At 34.8% G+C, this 18631-nt stretch overlaps 19 non-coding genes across 19 annotated transcripts; 9 read left to right on the top strand and 10 right to left on the bottom strand.

Annotated features, from left to right (window-relative positions):
• Positions 1–223: 223 nt before the first annotated feature.
• Positions 224–334, bottom strand: Trnai-uau (transfer RNA isoleucine (anticodon UAU)). Its single transcript has 2 exons — positions 297–334; positions 224–260 (listed from the first exon to the last, which is right to left on the bottom strand). It is a non-coding gene; the product is annotated as a tRNA-Ile (tRNA).
• A 376-nt stretch (positions 335–710) lies between these two features.
• On the top strand, positions 711–800 carry Trnay-gua (transfer RNA tyrosine (anticodon GUA)). Its single transcript is given in 2 exon segments — positions 711–747; positions 765–800. It is a non-coding gene; the product is annotated as a tRNA-Tyr (tRNA).
• Positions 801–1565: 765 nt separating this feature from the next.
• Positions 1566–1675, bottom strand: Trnai-uau (transfer RNA isoleucine (anticodon UAU)). The gene is made up of 2 exons: positions 1638–1675; positions 1566–1601 (listed from the first exon to the last, which is right to left on the bottom strand). It is a non-coding gene; the product is annotated as a tRNA-Ile (tRNA).
• A 377-nt stretch (positions 1676–2052) lies between these two features.
• On the top strand, positions 2053–2142 carry Trnay-gua (transfer RNA tyrosine (anticodon GUA)). Its single transcript is given in 2 exon segments — positions 2053–2089; positions 2107–2142. It is a non-coding gene; the product is annotated as a tRNA-Tyr (tRNA).
• A 765-nt stretch (positions 2143–2907) lies between these two features.
• Trnai-uau (transfer RNA isoleucine (anticodon UAU)) lies at positions 2908–3017 on the bottom strand. Its single transcript has 2 exons — positions 2980–3017; positions 2908–2943 (listed from the first exon to the last, which is right to left on the bottom strand). It is a non-coding gene; the product is annotated as a tRNA-Ile (tRNA).
• A 377-nt stretch (positions 3018–3394) lies between these two features.
• On the top strand, positions 3395–3484 carry Trnay-gua (transfer RNA tyrosine (anticodon GUA)). Its single transcript is given in 2 exon segments — positions 3395–3431; positions 3449–3484. It is a non-coding gene; the product is annotated as a tRNA-Tyr (tRNA).
• A 765-nt stretch (positions 3485–4249) lies between these two features.
• Trnai-uau (transfer RNA isoleucine (anticodon UAU)) lies at positions 4250–4359 on the bottom strand. The gene is made up of 2 exons: positions 4322–4359; positions 4250–4285 (listed from the first exon to the last, which is right to left on the bottom strand). It is a non-coding gene; the product is annotated as a tRNA-Ile (tRNA).
• A 377-nt stretch (positions 4360–4736) lies between these two features.
• Trnay-gua (transfer RNA tyrosine (anticodon GUA)) lies at positions 4737–4826 on the top strand. The gene is given in 2 exon segments: positions 4737–4773; positions 4791–4826. It is a non-coding gene; the product is annotated as a tRNA-Tyr (tRNA).
• A 765-nt stretch (positions 4827–5591) lies between these two features.
• Trnai-uau (transfer RNA isoleucine (anticodon UAU)) lies at positions 5592–5701 on the bottom strand. The gene is made up of 2 exons: positions 5664–5701; positions 5592–5627 (listed from the first exon to the last, which is right to left on the bottom strand). It is a non-coding gene; the product is annotated as a tRNA-Ile (tRNA).
• Positions 5702–6078: 377 nt separating this feature from the next.
• Trnay-gua (transfer RNA tyrosine (anticodon GUA)) lies at positions 6079–6168 on the top strand. The gene is given in 2 exon segments: positions 6079–6115; positions 6133–6168. It is a non-coding gene; the product is annotated as a tRNA-Tyr (tRNA).
• Positions 6169–6933: 765 nt separating this feature from the next.
• On the bottom strand, positions 6934–7043 carry Trnai-uau (transfer RNA isoleucine (anticodon UAU)). Its single transcript has 2 exons — positions 7006–7043; positions 6934–6969 (listed from the first exon to the last, which is right to left on the bottom strand). It is a non-coding gene; the product is annotated as a tRNA-Ile (tRNA).
• Positions 7044–7420: 377 nt separating this feature from the next.
• Positions 7421–7510, top strand: Trnay-gua (transfer RNA tyrosine (anticodon GUA)). Its single transcript is given in 2 exon segments — positions 7421–7457; positions 7475–7510. It is a non-coding gene; the product is annotated as a tRNA-Tyr (tRNA).
• Positions 7511–8275: 765 nt separating this feature from the next.
• On the bottom strand, positions 8276–8385 carry Trnai-uau (transfer RNA isoleucine (anticodon UAU)). Its single transcript has 2 exons — positions 8348–8385; positions 8276–8311 (listed from the first exon to the last, which is right to left on the bottom strand). It is a non-coding gene; the product is annotated as a tRNA-Ile (tRNA).
• A 377-nt stretch (positions 8386–8762) lies between these two features.
• Trnay-gua (transfer RNA tyrosine (anticodon GUA)) lies at positions 8763–8852 on the top strand. Its single transcript is given in 2 exon segments — positions 8763–8799; positions 8817–8852. It is a non-coding gene; the product is annotated as a tRNA-Tyr (tRNA).
• A 765-nt stretch (positions 8853–9617) lies between these two features.
• On the bottom strand, positions 9618–9727 carry Trnai-uau (transfer RNA isoleucine (anticodon UAU)). Its single transcript has 2 exons — positions 9690–9727; positions 9618–9653 (listed from the first exon to the last, which is right to left on the bottom strand). It is a non-coding gene; the product is annotated as a tRNA-Ile (tRNA).
• Positions 9728–10104: 377 nt separating this feature from the next.
• Trnay-gua (transfer RNA tyrosine (anticodon GUA)) lies at positions 10105–10194 on the top strand. Its single transcript is given in 2 exon segments — positions 10105–10141; positions 10159–10194. It is a non-coding gene; the product is annotated as a tRNA-Tyr (tRNA).
• Positions 10195–10959: 765 nt separating this feature from the next.
• Trnai-uau (transfer RNA isoleucine (anticodon UAU)) lies at positions 10960–11069 on the bottom strand. The gene is made up of 2 exons: positions 11032–11069; positions 10960–10995 (listed from the first exon to the last, which is right to left on the bottom strand). It is a non-coding gene; the product is annotated as a tRNA-Ile (tRNA).
• A 377-nt stretch (positions 11070–11446) lies between these two features.
• Trnay-gua (transfer RNA tyrosine (anticodon GUA)) lies at positions 11447–11536 on the top strand. Its single transcript is given in 2 exon segments — positions 11447–11483; positions 11501–11536. It is a non-coding gene; the product is annotated as a tRNA-Tyr (tRNA).
• A 765-nt stretch (positions 11537–12301) lies between these two features.
• Trnai-uau (transfer RNA isoleucine (anticodon UAU)) lies at positions 12302–12411 on the bottom strand. The gene is made up of 2 exons: positions 12374–12411; positions 12302–12337 (listed from the first exon to the last, which is right to left on the bottom strand). It is a non-coding gene; the product is annotated as a tRNA-Ile (tRNA).
• Positions 12412–18631: the final 6220 nt, after the last annotated feature.

The raw sequence follows: 18631 nt of genomic DNA, 5'->3' as shown, positions 1-18631 counted from the left end.
ATGAACATGTAAATTTACATCGAAATGACACGACTATAAATTGATATTGAATCAAAACTACACGTGTACACTCAAATGCATGCTCACACTTACCAATAAAGTCCGGGTACCTTCATGTTTTAGTCGATACAGTTTTCCTTGTCAAAGAGATTCTGATCGTAACAAGTTGACAAGCGTTACTGGAAGGTATCAAATTTAATAAATTGAAAGGTAAAAAACTAATTGCTCCGGTGTGAGGATCGAACTCACAACCTCCGCATTCCTCATACTGTGCTATGCACAGTGAAGGTACTGTCTATAAGTACGGCGCGCTAACCGATTGTGCCACCGGAGCAATGTTACAAAGTGACATAAAAATTAGGCTTTTATACAACAGTTGCTATCTGGCTTAACGTCTGCATTATAAATGATGCAGATAAATCTTTTCATTCCACTTACTATCTCATTTTTTACAGATACTTTAATAATTGGGCCAATATATATTTTGCACGCTCCTGTTATGTTCTGAAAAGAATTTCCCAAAGAATTATATTTAACATAGGGAAGGCTGACTTTCTCCGTTCAACGTAATTGAGATTTTGTAATGTCCTAATTATAAACATTGAACAAGGTACATGAAAACATTTCTTTAAAATAGCCACACCATATGACCAACTTCCGTAAAAATTTCTTTACAATAAATACATCAATTTACTGGTAATTGTCACCGCCCCGTGATAGCTCAGTTGGTAGAGCGGGAGACTGTAGTGGAATAGAATCTAGTAATCTCTAGGTCGGTGGTTCGACTCCGCCTCACGGGATATATTTTTGTCACCTTCACTTTTTAGCCAAGGATTTGTTCTTTTCCTCAATGTGAGATTTCATTCTCGGAAACTATTTGACTGAGTTTTTTTGTTTGAATAATAAAAAAGTAACACAAACATAAAATCCACTAAGAATGATATATTAAATGCGTAACGTTGCGAAAATAACTTGTTCATATAATAGCTTAAGGCAAATAGTGTGCACCAGGTCAATTTCCTAGATAAACAGTCTTGCAAAGAAATAGCATAGTGGGGACAATCATCTAAATTTAACGCATTCAAGTAGATAGACTGTAACGTTATCATCTCCGAAATTGGACCTGTTAAATCAATATGAATCAGGAAAAAAGTCGAGGTATTTTTTCTTTCTGATCATCCTAGTGATCAGTTTTTGTCAATTTTGAAGAAAACTCACACATTTGAAATCATGCCGAGACAGTTAGTCTTTCGAATGAACCTTTCAATTACATCATCTCATGATTGTTTTGAGTACTAAACATTGCCGACCATGCTGCTGGTTAGATAGCAAGAAGTGAAAAATGAACATGTAAATTTACATCGAAATGACACGACTATAAATTGATATTGAATCAAAACTACACGTGTACACTCAAATGCATGCTCACACTTACCAATAAAGTCCGGGTACCTTCATGTTTTAGTCGATACAGTTTTCCTTGTCAAAGAGATTCTGATCGTAACAAGTTGACAAGCGTTACTGGAAGGTATCAAATTTAATAAATTGAAAGGTAAAAAACTAATTGCTCCGGGTGAGGATCGAACTCACAACCTCCGCATTCCTCATACTGTGCTATGCACAGTGAAGGTACTGTCTATAAGTACGGCGCGCTAACCGATTGTGCCACCGGAGCAATGTTACAAAGTGACATAAAAATTAGGCTTTTATACAACAGTTGCTATCTGGCTTAACGTCTGCATTATAAATGATGCAGATAAATCTTTTCATTCCACTTACTATCTCATTTTTTACAGATACTTTAATAATTGGGCCAATATATATTTTGCACGCTCCTGTTATGTTCTGAAAAGAATTTCCCAAAGAATTATATTTAACATAGGGAAGGCTGACTTTCTCCGTTCAACGTAATTGAGATTTTGTAATGTCCTAATTATAAACATTGAACAAGGTACATGAAAACATTTCTTTAAAATAGGCCACACCATATGACCAACTTCCGTAAAAATTTCTTTACAATAAATACATCAATTTACTGGTAATTGTCACCGCCCCGTGATAGCTCAGTTGGTAGAGCGGGAGACTGTAGTGGAATAGAATCTAGTAATCTCTAGGTCGGTGGTTCGACTCCGCCTCACGGGATATATTTTTGTCACCTTCACTTTTTAGCCAAGGATTTGTTCTTTTCCTCAATGTGAGATTTCATTCTCGGAAACTATTTGACTGAGTTTTTTTGTTTGAATAATAAAAAAGTAACACAAACATAAAATCCACTAAGAATGATATATTAAATGCGTAACGTTGCGAAAATAACTTGTTCATATAATAGCTTAAGGCAAATAGTGTGCACCAGGTCAATTTCCTAGATAAACAGTCTTGCAAAGAAATAGCATAGTGGGGACAATCATCTAAATTTAACGCATTCAAGTAGATAGACTGTAACGTTATCATCTCCGAAATTGGACCTGTTAAATCAATATGAATCAGGAAAAAAGTCGAGGTATTTTTTTTTTCTGATCATCCTAGTGATCAGTTTTTGTCAATTTTGAAGAAAACTCACACATTTGAAATCATGCCGAGACAGTTAGTCTTTCGAATGAACCTTTCAATTACATCATCTCATGATTGTTTTGAGTACTAAACATTGCCGACCATGCTGCTGGTTAGATAGCAAGAAGTGAAAAATGAACATGTAAATTTACATCGAAATGACACGACTATAAATTGATATTGAATCAAAACTACACGTGTACACTCAAATGCATGCTCACACTTACCAATAAAGTCCGGGTACCTTCATGTTTTAGTCGATACAGTTTTCCTTGTCAAAGAGATTCTGATCGTAACAAGTTGACAAGCGTTACTGGAAGGTATCAAATTTAATAAATTGAAAGGTAAAAAACTAATTGCTCCGGGTGAGGATCGAACTCACAACCTCCGCATTCCTCATACTGTGCTATGCACAGTGAAGGTACTGTCTATAAGTACGGCGCGCTAACCGATTGTGCCACCGGAGCAATGTTACAAAGTGACATAAAAATTAGGCTTTTATACAACAGTTGCTATCTGGCTTAACGTCTGCATTATAAATGATGCAGATAAATCTTTTCATTCCACTTACTATCTCATTTTTTACAGATACTTTAATAATTGGGCCAATATATATTTTGCACGCTCCTGTTATGTTCTGAAAAGAATTTCCCAAAGAATTATATTTAACATAGGGAAGGCTGACTTTCTCCGTTCAACGTAATTGAGATTTTGTAATGTCCTAATTATAAACATTGAACAAGGTACATGAAAACATTTCTTTAAAATAGGCCACACCATATGACCAACTTCCGTAAAAATTTCTTTACAATAAATACATCAATTTACTGGTAATTGTCACCGCCCCGTGATAGCTCAGTTGGTAGAGCGGGAGACTGTAGTGGAATAGAATCTAGTAATCTCTAGGTCGGTGGTTCGACTCCGCCTCACGGGATATATTTTTGTCACCTTCACTTTTTAGCCAAGGATTTGTTCTTTTCCTCAATGTGAGATTTCATTCTCGGAAACTATTTGACTGAGTTTTTTTGTTTGAATAATAAAAAAGTAACACAAACATAAAATCCACTAAGAATGATATATTAAATGCGTAACGTTGCGAAAATAACTTGTTCATATAATAGCTTAAGGCAAATAGTGTGCACCAGGTCAATTTCCTAGATAAACAGTCTTGCAAAGAAATAGCATAGTGGGGACAATCATCTAAATTTAACGCATTCAAGTAGATAGACTGTAACGTTATCATCTCCGAAATTGGACCTGTTAAATCAATATGAATCAGGAAAAAAGTCGAGGTATTTTTTTTTTCTGATCATCCTAGTGATCAGTTTTTGTCAATTTTGAAGAAAACTCACACATTTGAAATCATGCCGAGACAGTTAGTCTTTCGAATGAACCTTTCAATTACATCATCTCATGATTGTTTTGAGTACTAAACATTGCCGACCATGCTGCTGGTTAGATAGCAAGAAGTGAAAAATGAACATGTAAATTTACATCGAAATGACACGACTATAAATTGATATTGAATCAAAACTACACGTGTACACTCAAATGCATGCTCACACTTACCAATAAAGTCCGGGTACCTTCATGTTTTAGTCGATACAGTTTTCCTTGTCAAAGAGATTCTGATCGTAACAAGTTGACAAGCGTTACTGGAAGGTATCAAATTTAATAAATTGAAAGGTAAAAAACTAATTGCTCCGGGTGAGGATCGAACTCACAACCTCCGCATTCCTCATACTGTGCTATGCACAGTGAAGGTACTGTCTATAAGTACGGCGCGCTAACCGATTGTGCCACCGGAGCAATGTTACAAAGTGACATAAAAATTAGGCTTTTATACAACAGTTGCTATCTGGCTTAACGTCTGCATTATAAATGATGCAGATAAATCTTTTCATTCCACTTACTATCTCATTTTTTACAGATACTTTAATAATTGGGCCAATATATATTTTGCACGCTCCTGTTATGTTCTGAAAAGAATTTCCCAAAGAATTATATTTAACATAGGGAAGGCTGACTTTCTCCGTTCAACGTAATTGAGATTTTGTAATGTCCTAATTATAAACATTGAACAAGGTACATGAAAACATTTCTTTAAAATAGGCCACACCATATGACCAACTTCCGTAAAAATTTCTTTACAATAAATACATCAATTTACTGGTAATTGTCACCGCCCCGTGATAGCTCAGTTGGTAGAGCGGGAGACTGTAGTGGAATAGAATCTAGTAATCTCTAGGTCGGTGGTTCGACTCCGCCTCACGGGATATATTTTTGTCACCTTCACTTTTTAGCCAAGGATTTGTTCTTTTCCTCAATGTGAGATTTCATTCTCGGAAACTATTTGACTGAGTTTTTTTGTTTGAATAATAAAAAAGTAACACAAACATAAAATCCACTAAGAATGATATATTAAATGCGTAACGTTGCGAAAATAACTTGTTCATATAATAGCTTAAGGCAAATAGTGTGCACCAGGTCAATTTCCTAGATAAACAGTCTTGCAAAGAAATAGCATAGTGGGGACAATCATCTAAATTTAACGCATTCAAGTAGATAGACTGTAACGTTATCATCTCCGAAATTGGACCTGTTAAATCAATATGAATCAGGAAAAAAGTCGAGGTATTTTTTTTTTCTGATCATCCTAGTGATCAGTTTTTGTCAATTTTGAAGAAAACTCACACATTTGAAATCATGCCGAGACAGTTAGTCTTTCGAATGAACCTTTCAATTACATCATCTCATGATTGTTTTGAGTACTAAACATTGCCGACCATGCTGCTGGTTAGATAGCAAGAAGTGAAAAATGAACATGTAAATTTACATCGAAATGACACGACTATAAATTGATATTGAATCAAAACTACACGTGTACACTCAAATGCATGCTCACACTTACCAATAAAGTCCGGGTACCTTCATGTTTTAGTCGATACAGTTTTCCTTGTCAAAGAGATTCTGATCGTAACAAGTTGACAAGCGTTACTGGAAGGTATCAAATTTAATAAATTGAAAGGTAAAAAACTAATTGCTCCGGGTGAGGATCGAACTCACAACCTCCGCATTCCTCATACTGTGCTATGCACAGTGAAGGTACTGTCTATAAGTACGGCGCGCTAACCGATTGTGCCACCGGAGCAATGTTACAAAGTGACATAAAAATTAGGCTTTTATACAACAGTTGCTATCTGGCTTAACGTCTGCATTATAAATGATGCAGATAAATCTTTTCATTCCACTTACTATCTCATTTTTTACAGATACTTTAATAATTGGGCCAATATATATTTTGCACGCTCCTGTTATGTTCTGAAAAGAATTTCCCAAAGAATTATATTTAACATAGGGAAGGCTGACTTTCTCCGTTCAACGTAATTGAGATTTTGTAATGTCCTAATTATAAACATTGAACAAGGTACATGAAAACATTTCTTTAAAATAGGCCACACCATATGACCAACTTCCGTAAAAATTTCTTTACAATAAATACATCAATTTACTGGTAATTGTCACCGCCCCGTGATAGCTCAGTTGGTAGAGCGGGAGACTGTAGTGGAATAGAATCTAGTAATCTCTAGGTCGGTGGTTCGACTCCGCCTCACGGGATATATTTTTGTCACCTTCACTTTTTAGCCAAGGATTTGTTCTTTTCCTCAATGTGAGATTTCATTCTCGGAAACTATTTGACTGAGTTTTTTTGTTTGAATAATAAAAAAGTAACACAAACATAAAATCCACTAAGAATGATATATTAAATGCGTAACGTTGCGAAAATAACTTGTTCATATAATAGCTTAAGGCAAATAGTGTGCACCAGGTCAATTTCCTAGATAAACAGTCTTGCAAAGAAATAGCATAGTGGGGACAATCATCTAAATTTAACGCATTCAAGTAGATAGACTGTAACGTTATCATCTCCGAAATTGGACCTGTTAAATCAATATGAATCAGGAAAAAAGTCGAGGTATTTTTTTTTTCTGATCATCCTAGTGATCAGTTTTTGTCAATTTTGAAGAAAACTCACACATTTGAAATCATGCCGAGACAGTTAGTCTTTCGAATGAACCTTTCAATTACATCATCTCATGATTGTTTTGAGTACTAAACATTGCCGACCATGCTGCTGGTTAGATAGCAAGAAGTGAAAAATGAACATGTAAATTTACATCGAAATGACACGACTATAAATTGATATTGAATCAAAACTACACGTGTACACTCAAATGCATGCTCACACTTACCAATAAAGTCCGGGTACCTTCATGTTTTAGTCGATACAGTTTTCCTTGTCAAAGAGATTCTGATCGTAACAAGTTGACAAGCGTTACTGGAAGGTATCAAATTTAATAAATTGAAAGGTAAAAAACTAATTGCTCCGGGTGAGGATCGAACTCACAACCTCCGCATTCCTCATACTGTGCTATGCACAGTGAAGGTACTGTCTATAAGTACGGCGCGCTAACCGATTGTGCCACCGGAGCAATGTTACAAAGTGACATAAAAATTAGGCTTTTATACAACAGTTGCTATCTGGCTTAACGTCTGCATTATAAATGATGCAGATAAATCTTTTCATTCCACTTACTATCTCATTTTTTACAGATACTTTAATAATTGGGCCAATATATATTTTGCACGCTCCTGTTATGTTCTGAAAAGAATTTCCCAAAGAATTATATTTAACATAGGGAAGGCTGACTTTCTCCGTTCAACGTAATTGAGATTTTGTAATGTCCTAATTATAAACATTGAACAAGGTACATGAAAACATTTCTTTAAAATAGGCCACACCATATGACCAACTTCCGTAAAAATTTCTTTACAATAAATACATCAATTTACTGGTAATTGTCACCGCCCCGTGATAGCTCAGTTGGTAGAGCGGGAGACTGTAGTGGAATAGAATCTAGTAATCTCTAGGTCGGTGGTTCGACTCCGCCTCACGGGATATATTTTTGTCACCTTCACTTTTTAGCCAAGGATTTGTTCTTTTCCTCAATGTGAGATTTCATTCTCGGAAACTATTTGACTGAGTTTTTTTGTTTGAATAATAAAAAAGTAACACAAACATAAAATCCACTAAGAATGATATATTAAATGCGTAACGTTGCGAAAATAACTTGTTCATATAATAGCTTAAGGCAAATAGTGTGCACCAGGTCAATTTCCTAGATAAACAGTCTTGCAAAGAAATAGCATAGTGGGGACAATCATCTAAATTTAACGCATTCAAGTAGATAGACTGTAACGTTATCATCTCCGAAATTGGACCTGTTAAATCAATATGAATCAGGAAAAAAGTCGAGGTATTTTTTTTTTCTGATCATCCTAGTGATCAGTTTTTGTCAATTTTGAAGAAAACTCACACATTTGAAATCATGCCGAGACAGTTAGTCTTTCGAATGAACCTTTCAATTACATCATCTCATGATTGTTTTGAGTACTAAACATTGCCGACCATGCTGCTGGTTAGATAGCAAGAAGTGAAAAATGAACATGTAAATTTACATCGAAATGACACGACTATAAATTGATATTGAATCAAAACTACACGTGTACACTCAAATGCATGCTCACACTTACCAATAAAGTCCGGGTACCTTCATGTTTTAGTCGATACAGTTTTCCTTGTCAAAGAGATTCTGATCGTAACAAGTTGACAAGCGTTACTGGAAGGTATCAAATTTAATAAATTGAAAGGTAAAAAACTAATTGCTCCGGGTGAGGATCGAACTCACAACCTCCGCATTCCTCATACTGTGCTATGCACAGTGAAGGTACTGTCTATAAGTACGGCGCGCTAACCGATTGTGCCACCGGAGCAATGTTACAAAGTGACATAAAAATTAGGCTTTTATACAACAGTTGCTATCTGGCTTAACGTCTGCATTATAAATGATGCAGATAAATCTTTTCATTCCACTTACTATCTCATTTTTTACAGATACTTTAATAATTGGGCCAATATATATTTTGCACGCTCCTGTTATGTTCTGAAAAGAATTTCCCAAAGAATTATATTTAACATAGGGAAGGCTGACTTTCTCCGTTCAACGTAATTGAGATTTTGTAATGTCCTAATTATAAACATTGAACAAGGTACATGAAAACATTTCTTTAAAATAGGCCACACCATATGACCAACTTCCGTAAAAATTTCTTTACAATAAATACATCAATTTACTGGTAATTGTCACCGCCCCGTGATAGCTCAGTTGGTAGAGCGGGAGACTGTAGTGGAATAGAATCTAGTAATCTCTAGGTCGGTGGTTCGACTCCGCCTCACGGGATATATTTTTGTCACCTTCACTTTTTAGCCAAGGATTTGTTCTTTTCCTCAATGTGAGATTTCATTCTCGGAAACTATTTGACTGAGTTTTTTTGTTTGAATAATAAAAAAGTAACACAAACATAAAATCCACTAAGAATGATATATTAAATGCGTAACGTTGCGAAAATAACTTGTTCATATAATAGCTTAAGGCAAATAGTGTGCACCAGGTCAATTTCCTAGATAAACAGTCTTGCAAAGAAATAGCATAGTGGGGACAATCATCTAAATTTAACGCATTCAAGTAGATAGACTGTAACGTTATCATCTCCGAAATTGGACCTGTTAAATCAATATGAATCAGGAAAAAAGTCGAGGTATTTTTTTTTTCTGATCATCCTAGTGATCAGTTTTTGTCAATTTTGAAGAAAACTCACACATTTGAAATCATGCCGAGACAGTTAGTCTTTCGAATGAACCTTTCAATTACATCATCTCATGATTGTTTTGAGTACTAAACATTGCCGACCATGCTGCTGGTTAGATAGCAAGAAGTGAAAAATGAACATGTAAATTTACATCGAAATGACACGACTATAAATTGATATTGAATCAAAACTACACGTGTACACTCAAATGCATGCTCACACTTACCAATAAAGTCCGGGTACCTTCATGTTTTAGTCGATACAGTTTTCCTTGTCAAAGAGATTCTGATCGTAACAAGTTGACAAGCGTTACTGGAAGGTATCAAATTTAATAAATTGAAAGGTAAAAAACTAATTGCTCCGGGTGAGGATCGAACTCACAACCTCCGCATTCCTCATACTGTGCTATGCACAGTGAAGGTACTGTCTATAAGTACGGCGCGCTAACCGATTGTGCCACCGGAGCAATGTTACAAAGTGACATAAAAATTAGGCTTTTATACAACAGTTGCTATCTGGCTTAACGTCTGCATTATAAATGATGCAGATAAATCTTTTCATTCCACTTACTATCTCATTTTTTACAGATACTTTAATAATTGGGCCAATATATATTTTGCACGCTCCTGTTATGTTCTGAAAAGAATTTCCCAAAGAATTATATTTAACATAGGGAAGGCTGACTTTCTCCGTTCAACGTAATTGAGATTTTGTAATGTCCTAATTATAAACATTGAACAAGGTACATGAAAACATTTCTTTAAAATAGGCCACACCATATGACCAACTTCCGTAAAAATTTCTTTACAATAAATACATCAATTTACTGGTAATTGTCACCGCCCCGTGATAGCTCAGTTGGTAGAGCGGGAGACTGTAGTGGAATAGAATCTAGTAATCTCTAGGTCGGTGGTTCGACTCCGCCTCACGGGATATATTTTTGTCACCTTCACTTTTTAGCCAAGGATTTGTTCTTTTCCTCAATGTGAGATTTCATTCTCGGAAACTATTTGACTGAGTTTTTTTGTTTGAATAATAAAAAAGTAACACAAACATAAAATCCACTAAGAATGATATATTAAATGCGTAACGTTGCGAAAATAACTTGTTCATATAATAGCTTAAGGCAAATAGTGTGCACCAGGTCAATTTCCTAGATAAACAGTCTTGCAAAGAAATAGCATAGTGGGGACAATCATCTAAATTTAACGCATTCAAGTAGATAGACTGTAACGTTATCATCTCCGAAATTGGACCTGTTAAATCAATATGAATCAGGAAAAAAGTCGAGGTATTTTTTTTTTCTGATCATCCTAGTGATCAGTTTTTGTCAATTTTGAAGAAAACTCACACATTTGAAATCATGCCGAGACAGTTAGTCTTTCGAATGAACCTTTCAATTACATCATCTCATGATTGTTTTGAGTACTAAACATTGCCGACCATGCTGCTGGTTAGATAGCAAGAAGTGAAAAATGAACATGTAAATTTACATCGAAATGACACGACTATAAATTGATATTGAATCAAAACTACACGTGTACACTCAAATGCATGCTCACACTTACCAATAAAGTCCGGGTACCTTCATGTTTTAGTCGATACAGTTTTCCTTGTCAAAGAGATTCTGATCGTAACAAGTTGACAAGCGTTACTGGAAGGTATCAAATTTAATAAATTGAAAGGTAAAAAACTAATTGCTCCGGGTGAGGATCGAACTCACAACCTCCGCATTCCTCATACTGTGCTATGCACAGTGAAGGTACTGTCTATAAGTACGGCGCGCTAACCGATTGTGCCACCGGAGCAATGTTACAAAGTGACATAAAAATTAGGCTTTTATACAACAGTTGCTATCTGGCTTAACGTCTGCATTATAAATGATGCAGATAAATCTTTTCATTCCACTTACTATCTCATTTTTTACAGATACTTTAATAATTGGGCCAATATATATTTTGCACGCTCCTGTTATGTTCTGAAAAGAATTTCCCAAAGAATTATATTTAACATAGGGAAGGCTGACTTTCTCCGTTCAACGTAATTGAGATTTTGTAATGTCCTAATTATAAACATTGAACAAGGTACATGAAAACATTTCTTTAAAATAGGCCACACCATATGACCAACTTCCGTAAAAATTTCTTTACAATAAATACATCAATTTACTGGTAATTGTCACCGCCCCGTGATAGCTCAGTTGGTAGAGCGGGAGACTGTAGTGGAATAGAATCTAGTAATCTCTAGGTCGGTGGTTCGACTCCGCCTCACGGGATATATTTTTGTCACCTTCACTTTTTAGCCAAGGATTTGTTCTTTTCCTCAATGTGAGATTTCATTCTCGGAAACTATTTGACTGAGTTTTTTTGTTTGAATAATAAAAAAGTAACACAAACATAAAATCCACTAAGAATGATATATTAAATGCGTAACGTTGCGAAAATAACTTGTTCATATAATAGCTTAAGGCAAATAGTGTGCACCAGGTCAATTTCCTAGATAAACAGTCTTGCAAAGAAATAGCATAGTGGGGACAATCATCTAAATTTAACGCATTCAAGTAGATAGACTGTAACGTTATCATCTCCGAAATTGGACCTGTTAAATCAATATGAATCAGGAAAAAAGTCGAGGTATTTTTTTTTTCTGATCATCCTAGTGATCAGTTTTTGTCAATTTTGAAGAAAACTCACACATTTGAAATCATGCCGAGACAGTTAGTCTTTCGAATGAACCTTTCAATTACATCATCTCATGATTGTTTTGAGTACTAAACATTGCCGACCATGCTGCTGGTTAGATAGCAAGAAGTGAAAAATGAACATGTAAATTTACATCGAAATGACACGACTATAAATTGATATTGAATCAAAACTACACGTGTACACTCAAATGCATGCTCACACTTACCAATAAAGTCCGGGTACCTTCATGTTTTAGTCGATACAGTTTTCCTTGTCAAAGAGATTCTGATCGTAACAAGTTGACAAGCGTTACTGGAAGGTATCAAATTTAATAAATTGAAAGGTAAAAAACTAATTGCTCCGGGTGAGGATCGAACTCACAACCTCCGCATTCCTCATACTGTGCTATGCACAGTGAAGGTACTGTCTATAAGTACGGCGCGCTAACCGATTGTGCCACCGGAGCAATGTTACAAAGTGACATAAAAATTAGGCTTTTATACAACAGTTGCTATCTGGCTTAACGTCTGCATTATAAATGATGCAGATAAATCTTTTCATTCCACTTACTATCTCATTTTTTACAGATACTTTAATAATTGGGCCAATATATATTTTGCACGCTCCTGTTATGTTCTGAAAAGAATTTCCCAAAGAATTATATTTAACATAGGGAAGGCTGACTTTCTCCGTTCAACGTAATTGAGATTTTGTAATGTCCTAATTATAAACATTGAACAAGGTACATGAAAACATTTCTTTAAAATAGGCCACACCATATGACCAACTTCCGTAAAAATTTCTTTACAATAAATACATCAATTTACTGGTAATTGTCACCAGCCAGTAATCTGTTACAAACTTGAACTATTACATATCTTGCTTCCCTTAACTCGATGAATGAAGATAGTTCCTAATTAAGTTTCACAATAAATTAACCGATTGTTTTTTAAAGAACAGAATTCACTATGAATCACTTATTTTACAAAAGGGACACACAGTATGCATGCTACTTATCTAATTTATAACCGCAAAAAGATTTTTAACTTTTTAGGAACTACTTTACAGAATGCCGAGAGTATGGAAAGCAACTTTCACAAAATTATCTTTAAACATATTCTTTAAGGTTATCAATTTGAAAACTTTGAAACCAAGGGCTTACAATGCGTCAACTAGTGTAATCTCCAATTAATAGTATTGCTTTTATATTATGAACATTCACGATCATTCTGTTGATACCTACGTTTTGGCATTTTACAAGATCGATGTTTTTTTTAACTGTTAATGCATATGACGTCTTAACATTAATTGTATTTTAGATGTGTATTATTTGATATTGTTTTCATCTATGATTTATTTATTCAAAGTTATTGGCTTTGAACTAGCTTTTAGTACTCTAAAAATGTATTAAGTCTTAAGTGTTTTCGGTTAGTTGATTATGTGCTTTGTGTTGACCTGATGAGTTGAGAGCCCTTTTCAGTTGATTTTTATGTTGTGCTTTTACTCTGTCCCAGGTTATTGGGATTGTTGGTCGCACACATATTTTTTTAGCCCCGCCACATTTTGTATGTGCTTTTCCAAAATCAGGAGCTTGTAATTTTGTTGTCGTTCGTAATTGTAAGTAACTGTTCGTAACTGTTTGCCATATTTATTTTTCATTTATTGTTTCTTAAATGAATCTTGTCAATCATTTTATTGTTTGAATTGTTGTTTTTATTTTCCCAGGTCGTTATATCTTGCTATGATGTATGAGGTTTGCTCTTTGTTGAAGGCTGTATGCTGACCTATACTTCTACTTCTATGTGGATAAGCTACAGTCGCAATTTCCATAACGCAGAAATACTGTGCGCGTGTGTCCTTTAGCACACGCAAGGTTAAGAATAAACAAAAACTATCGTCTTTACAAGAACGAAAACAAATAAAATATGTGATTTTTGCAACAACTGTATAGGTTAAAATCAGATATCCCTTACCTGGTAGGCGTTTCTTATGGGGGCTAGGATGGCACATTCAGATACTAGTAGCTGATTCAAATCAATAATTGTTTCAGGGATGCATCTGTTAATGTACCTTCCCTGGAAAACCTGTCTCTGTGATATTGCCTGTTTATTACGGTTGGTCTCTTTGTGTAATCTGGAATGGTGACTTTTGCTTTTCCGTGCAAGCTTTTTTTACAGTAGTATAAACCCGGCTCCTTGTCTGCGTATTACTAGGGCTGTATAGCCAGTCAAGGTCGTTAAAAACTTCCATTTGTTGCATTACTAGGGTTGACCAACCAAGTGTCTCTGGTATGTTGGTAACATTTTTTGGTACCTGATAATAAATTGTTGCAAACCGGACAGGTCTCCGTTATACCATTTCGATTTGGTTAAGTGGCACTTTCTGTATAAATCCCATACAAATCCAGATGCGTACTCGAGGTGTGGTTATATGCACTCCCTTTTATATCTGATAGTTCTAAACCGTGATAAGGGTAGAGCTGAACAGTTCCCAGTTAATGCCTCATCATGTTGTTGTAAACAATACGATTGAGTCATCCTACGAATGCAACAGTTTGCTGGATAGAATGTCATCTGTCAGCGCTAGCGTCTGGTCTACAAGTTACACAAGATCCTGTCACAGCTGTTGGCATGTGTTTGAGTTGTGAACGGTTCTATTTAGTGAGAAAACGTCAGTAAACTGTCGTAAACTGGTACGTACATGACGATATAGAACTGTTTATATCGTTGATATACAGCAGACTTATATGGTTCCAATAACCGTTCACATGGGTACACTCGGACATATTGCTTTCATTTCAATCATTGCGCCATTTTCACACACTCGTTGATTTCCTTGGGTTAGCCAAGCATTTATCAAGCTGAGTACCTTTTCTCGGATACCGTAGTAGCTCACCGTCTGTAATAGTTGCTGGTGTGGGAATGTGTCAAATGCATTCAAAAAAATAATATAAGCATAGCTATTTGTTCTCTCATATCCAATGACCAGGTTCACCGGTTGAATTTCACAGGAACGATGTTGTCTGAAACCATGTTGATAATCAACTAACATGTTGTGTTTTTTCCAAATGGTAAATAACATGATTGTACATGATTTGTTCTGTCTTTTTTGCATCATACTGAGGTTAAATTGACTCGTCTTCACTCGCCTGTATACCATTTCCTATTTTGTAAATAAGACTGTCATATTTGCTAGAGCTGCTAACCTTTAAGGTCTATGTCTGAGAGTTGTCTCATTCACATTCATACCACATCTTTTTTGTTTTTTTATTGACATAGATAGTTTTATTTGCTTATACATATATATGAGAAACAACGTGTTATATATATTTTTACAGCTTTTTTGGTAAATATCTAAATGCCGTTTATGTAAACGGTATATACGGTGTAAAAACGAGGAAATTTCTTAAACGTAACTGTTATCATAACTTACAAAATCAAATCCTGGGCGATTCTCCATTAGAACGGCTTCTTTCGGACGTTATAAACGAAACATGGATTTTTTTAAATGCCACCACAAATTACCTTTCACCATTACTAAATTCTTTTATAGATCTAAATAATAACATTAACGGTACCAATTTTCCTGCACCAGATGCCTATTTCGACAAGACATGTCCCTTCAGTGATGCTCGTGGCCACAATATTTGAAATCCAAAGTTTATATAAAAGATGAAGAGCTATAATCCCAAAGGTCCAAAAAGTATAGCCAAATCCGTGAAAGGAATCAGAGCTTTGCATGAGGGAGATACATTCCTTAATTTATAATAATTTACAACATTTTGTTACAGCAAATTTTAATAACACAATGAATCCGTATTTCATGTCAGTATCGAAGGCCAGTACTAAAGATTCGGTATGTTACAGTTTATTCTTGTAGTTATGTTGATTATAGAGCTCGTACACTAAAATACTTATTGGTCTTATGAATAAACGAACACGTGGTATCCAGTGTTGGTGTCTTAATGGTAATCGAATACATAAAACACTATATAATCTATAAATCTATTAATATTTTTTTGGTGCTCGTATATGATAAAACATTCTTAGACTAATCAATGCATATGGACTAAATATATTATGTGTAAGCTATGTTTGTTTTTGCTAAGAAAGCACCAAATTAAAACTCAATATGTTGTGCGATTACTATATCGGTGTTTAAAACTTGATGAATACACCATGCAGTATCTTAGCATAACTATGTATTAGCTGAGCGCTGAATCAATAGTATGACTATTGTTTGAGTACTTGATAAACTCGTTCCATAATTTTTAATAAAAACAAGAATGTGTCCATAGTACACGTATGCCCCACTCGTACTATCATTCTCTGTGTTCAGATTCTATTGATATGTTTTGGCTGACTGGATGTAGCTCATTTACATAGTTTTGTAATTCTACTCACTATAATATCATTGTAACTAGAGGCTCTAAAGAGCCTGTGTCGCTCACCTTGGTATATGTGAATTAAACAAAGGAAGCAGACAGTTCATGACAAAATTGTGTTTAGGTGATTTTGATGTGTTTGTACATCTTACTTTACTAAACATTCTTGCTGCTTACAATCATCTCTATCTATAATGAACTTGTCCGTGTAGTTTCAGTGGAAAATGTTAGTAAAAATTCACAAATTTTATGAAAATTGTTAAAAATTGATTATAAAAACGATAACTTCATAGGGGGTCAATTGACCATTTTGGTCATTTTGACCTATTTTTTAGTCTTAAATTGCTGTATATTATTGCTGTTTACAGTTTATCTCTATCTATAATAATATTCAAGATAATAACCCAAAACAGCAAAATTTCCTTAAAATTACCAATTTAGGGGCAGCAACCTTACAACCAGTTGACCCATTCATCTTAATATTTCAGGGCAGATAGATTTTGACCAGATAAACAATTTTGCCCCTTGTCAGATTTGCTCTAAATGCTTTGGTTTTTGAGATATAAGCAAAAAATTGCATTTCACCCCTATGTTCTATTTTTAGCCATGGCGGCCATCTTGGTTGGTTGGCCGGGTAAAAAAACACAAATTTTAAACTAGATACATCAATGTTGATTGTTGCTAATTTTGGTTTAATTTGGCCCAGTAGTTTCAGAGGAGAAGATTTTTGTAAAAGATATGGAAATTTACGAAAAAAGGTTAAAAATTGACTATAAAGGGCAATAACTCCTAAAGGGGTCAACTGACCAATTTGGTCATGTTGACATATTTGTAAATCTTACTTTGCTGAACATCATTGCTGTTTACAGTTTATCTCCATCTATAATAATATTCAAGATAATGACCAAAAACAGTAAAATTTCCTTAAAATTACCAATTCAGGGGCAGCAACCCAACAACGGGTTGTCTGATTCATCTGAAAATTTCAGGGCAGATAGATCTTCACCTGATAAACAATTTTATCCCATGTCAGATTTGCTCTAAATGCTTTGGTTTTTGAGTTATAAGCCAAAAACTGCATTTTACCCCTATGTTCTATTTATAGCCATGGCGGCCATCTTGGTTGGTTGGCCGGGTAAAAAAACACAAATTTTAAACTAGATACATTAATGATGAATGTGGCCAAGTTTGGTTTAATTTGGCCCAGTAGTTTCAGAGGAGAAGATTTTTGTAAAAGTTAACGCAGACGACGACGACGGACGACGGACGACGGACGCAAAGTGATGAGAAAAGCTCACTTGGCCCTTTGGGCCAGGTGAGCTAAAAATTGGATTTCAAAAGGCCCTTGTATTGATTTTAGAATGTAAAGAAGGTAGCTGCTGGTATAAGTATGTTTATTGATATAAAGCGTTGTGTTACTATACATATTTACATGGAAAGATGACAAAATGAATTGACCAAGAGCAGACAATTCTTAAATTGCAGTGAAAGCTTTACATTCTTGAAAACATTTTTTTTAATTTCACATAAAACCTAAAACTATCATGAAAATGCGTTTGAATGAGTACAAACAGTTGGACCCCCCCCCCCCCCTAACATCTTTGGATGAAACACCTTTTAAAAATGTCTGGATCTGCACCTGGTATGTACCCATAGGTAGTCTAGTGAATAGTTTATATGCATGAAATATTTGTCACTAGACAATAGGCAACCAATTATCGACCAATTTATTACTAAATATATCAAATTGCTTTATTAAGAATTTTCCTTCATAAGATTCATGATTGACTCTTTTTGTGTACAAAGTAATTGCATGGAAGATAAAGAATTACAAATTGTAGATTAAGTTGTACTTTAATCAAGGTATAAAGCACCATACTTATTACTCTTGATTTTAATGAAAGAAACTTTTTTAATTGTCAAAGCAAAATTTAGATCAAAAGATTGATTAGTAGGATGTTAAAAATCTGTTGGAAAACTAATTACAAACTATTTTGTCAATTTGGAAAACAGAATTTATTTTAAAATAGCCAGTAGCAATTTTTGTTCTAATATCTTAATTACAATACAATGAAATCTTACCCTTGTGGTCATTCATGCGTAGTTACTTAGTACATAGAAAATAAGTACTATGAAAATTAGAAGGCAAATTCAAGCAATTTGATTGGACGAGGAGTTGTAAGTATGTGCTAAATGGCTTCTGTCAATGACACAAGTCAAAGATGTTTAAAGGAAATAACGGCAGTGACAGAAAAGTGGAATGTTGTTTATGCTGTCAAAGTTTTGATGCCGATTTATTTTT

The sequence above is a fragment of the Mytilus trossulus genome, unplaced genomic scaffold (genome assembly GCF_036588685.1).
Source record: "Mytilus trossulus isolate FHL-02 unplaced genomic scaffold, PNRI_Mtr1.1.1.hap1 h1tg000244l__unscaffolded, whole genome shotgun sequence".
NCBI lineage: Eukaryota > Metazoa > Mollusca > Bivalvia > Mytilida > Mytilidae > Mytilus > Mytilus trossulus.
This window is presented reverse-complemented; position numbering and strand designations above follow the sequence as displayed.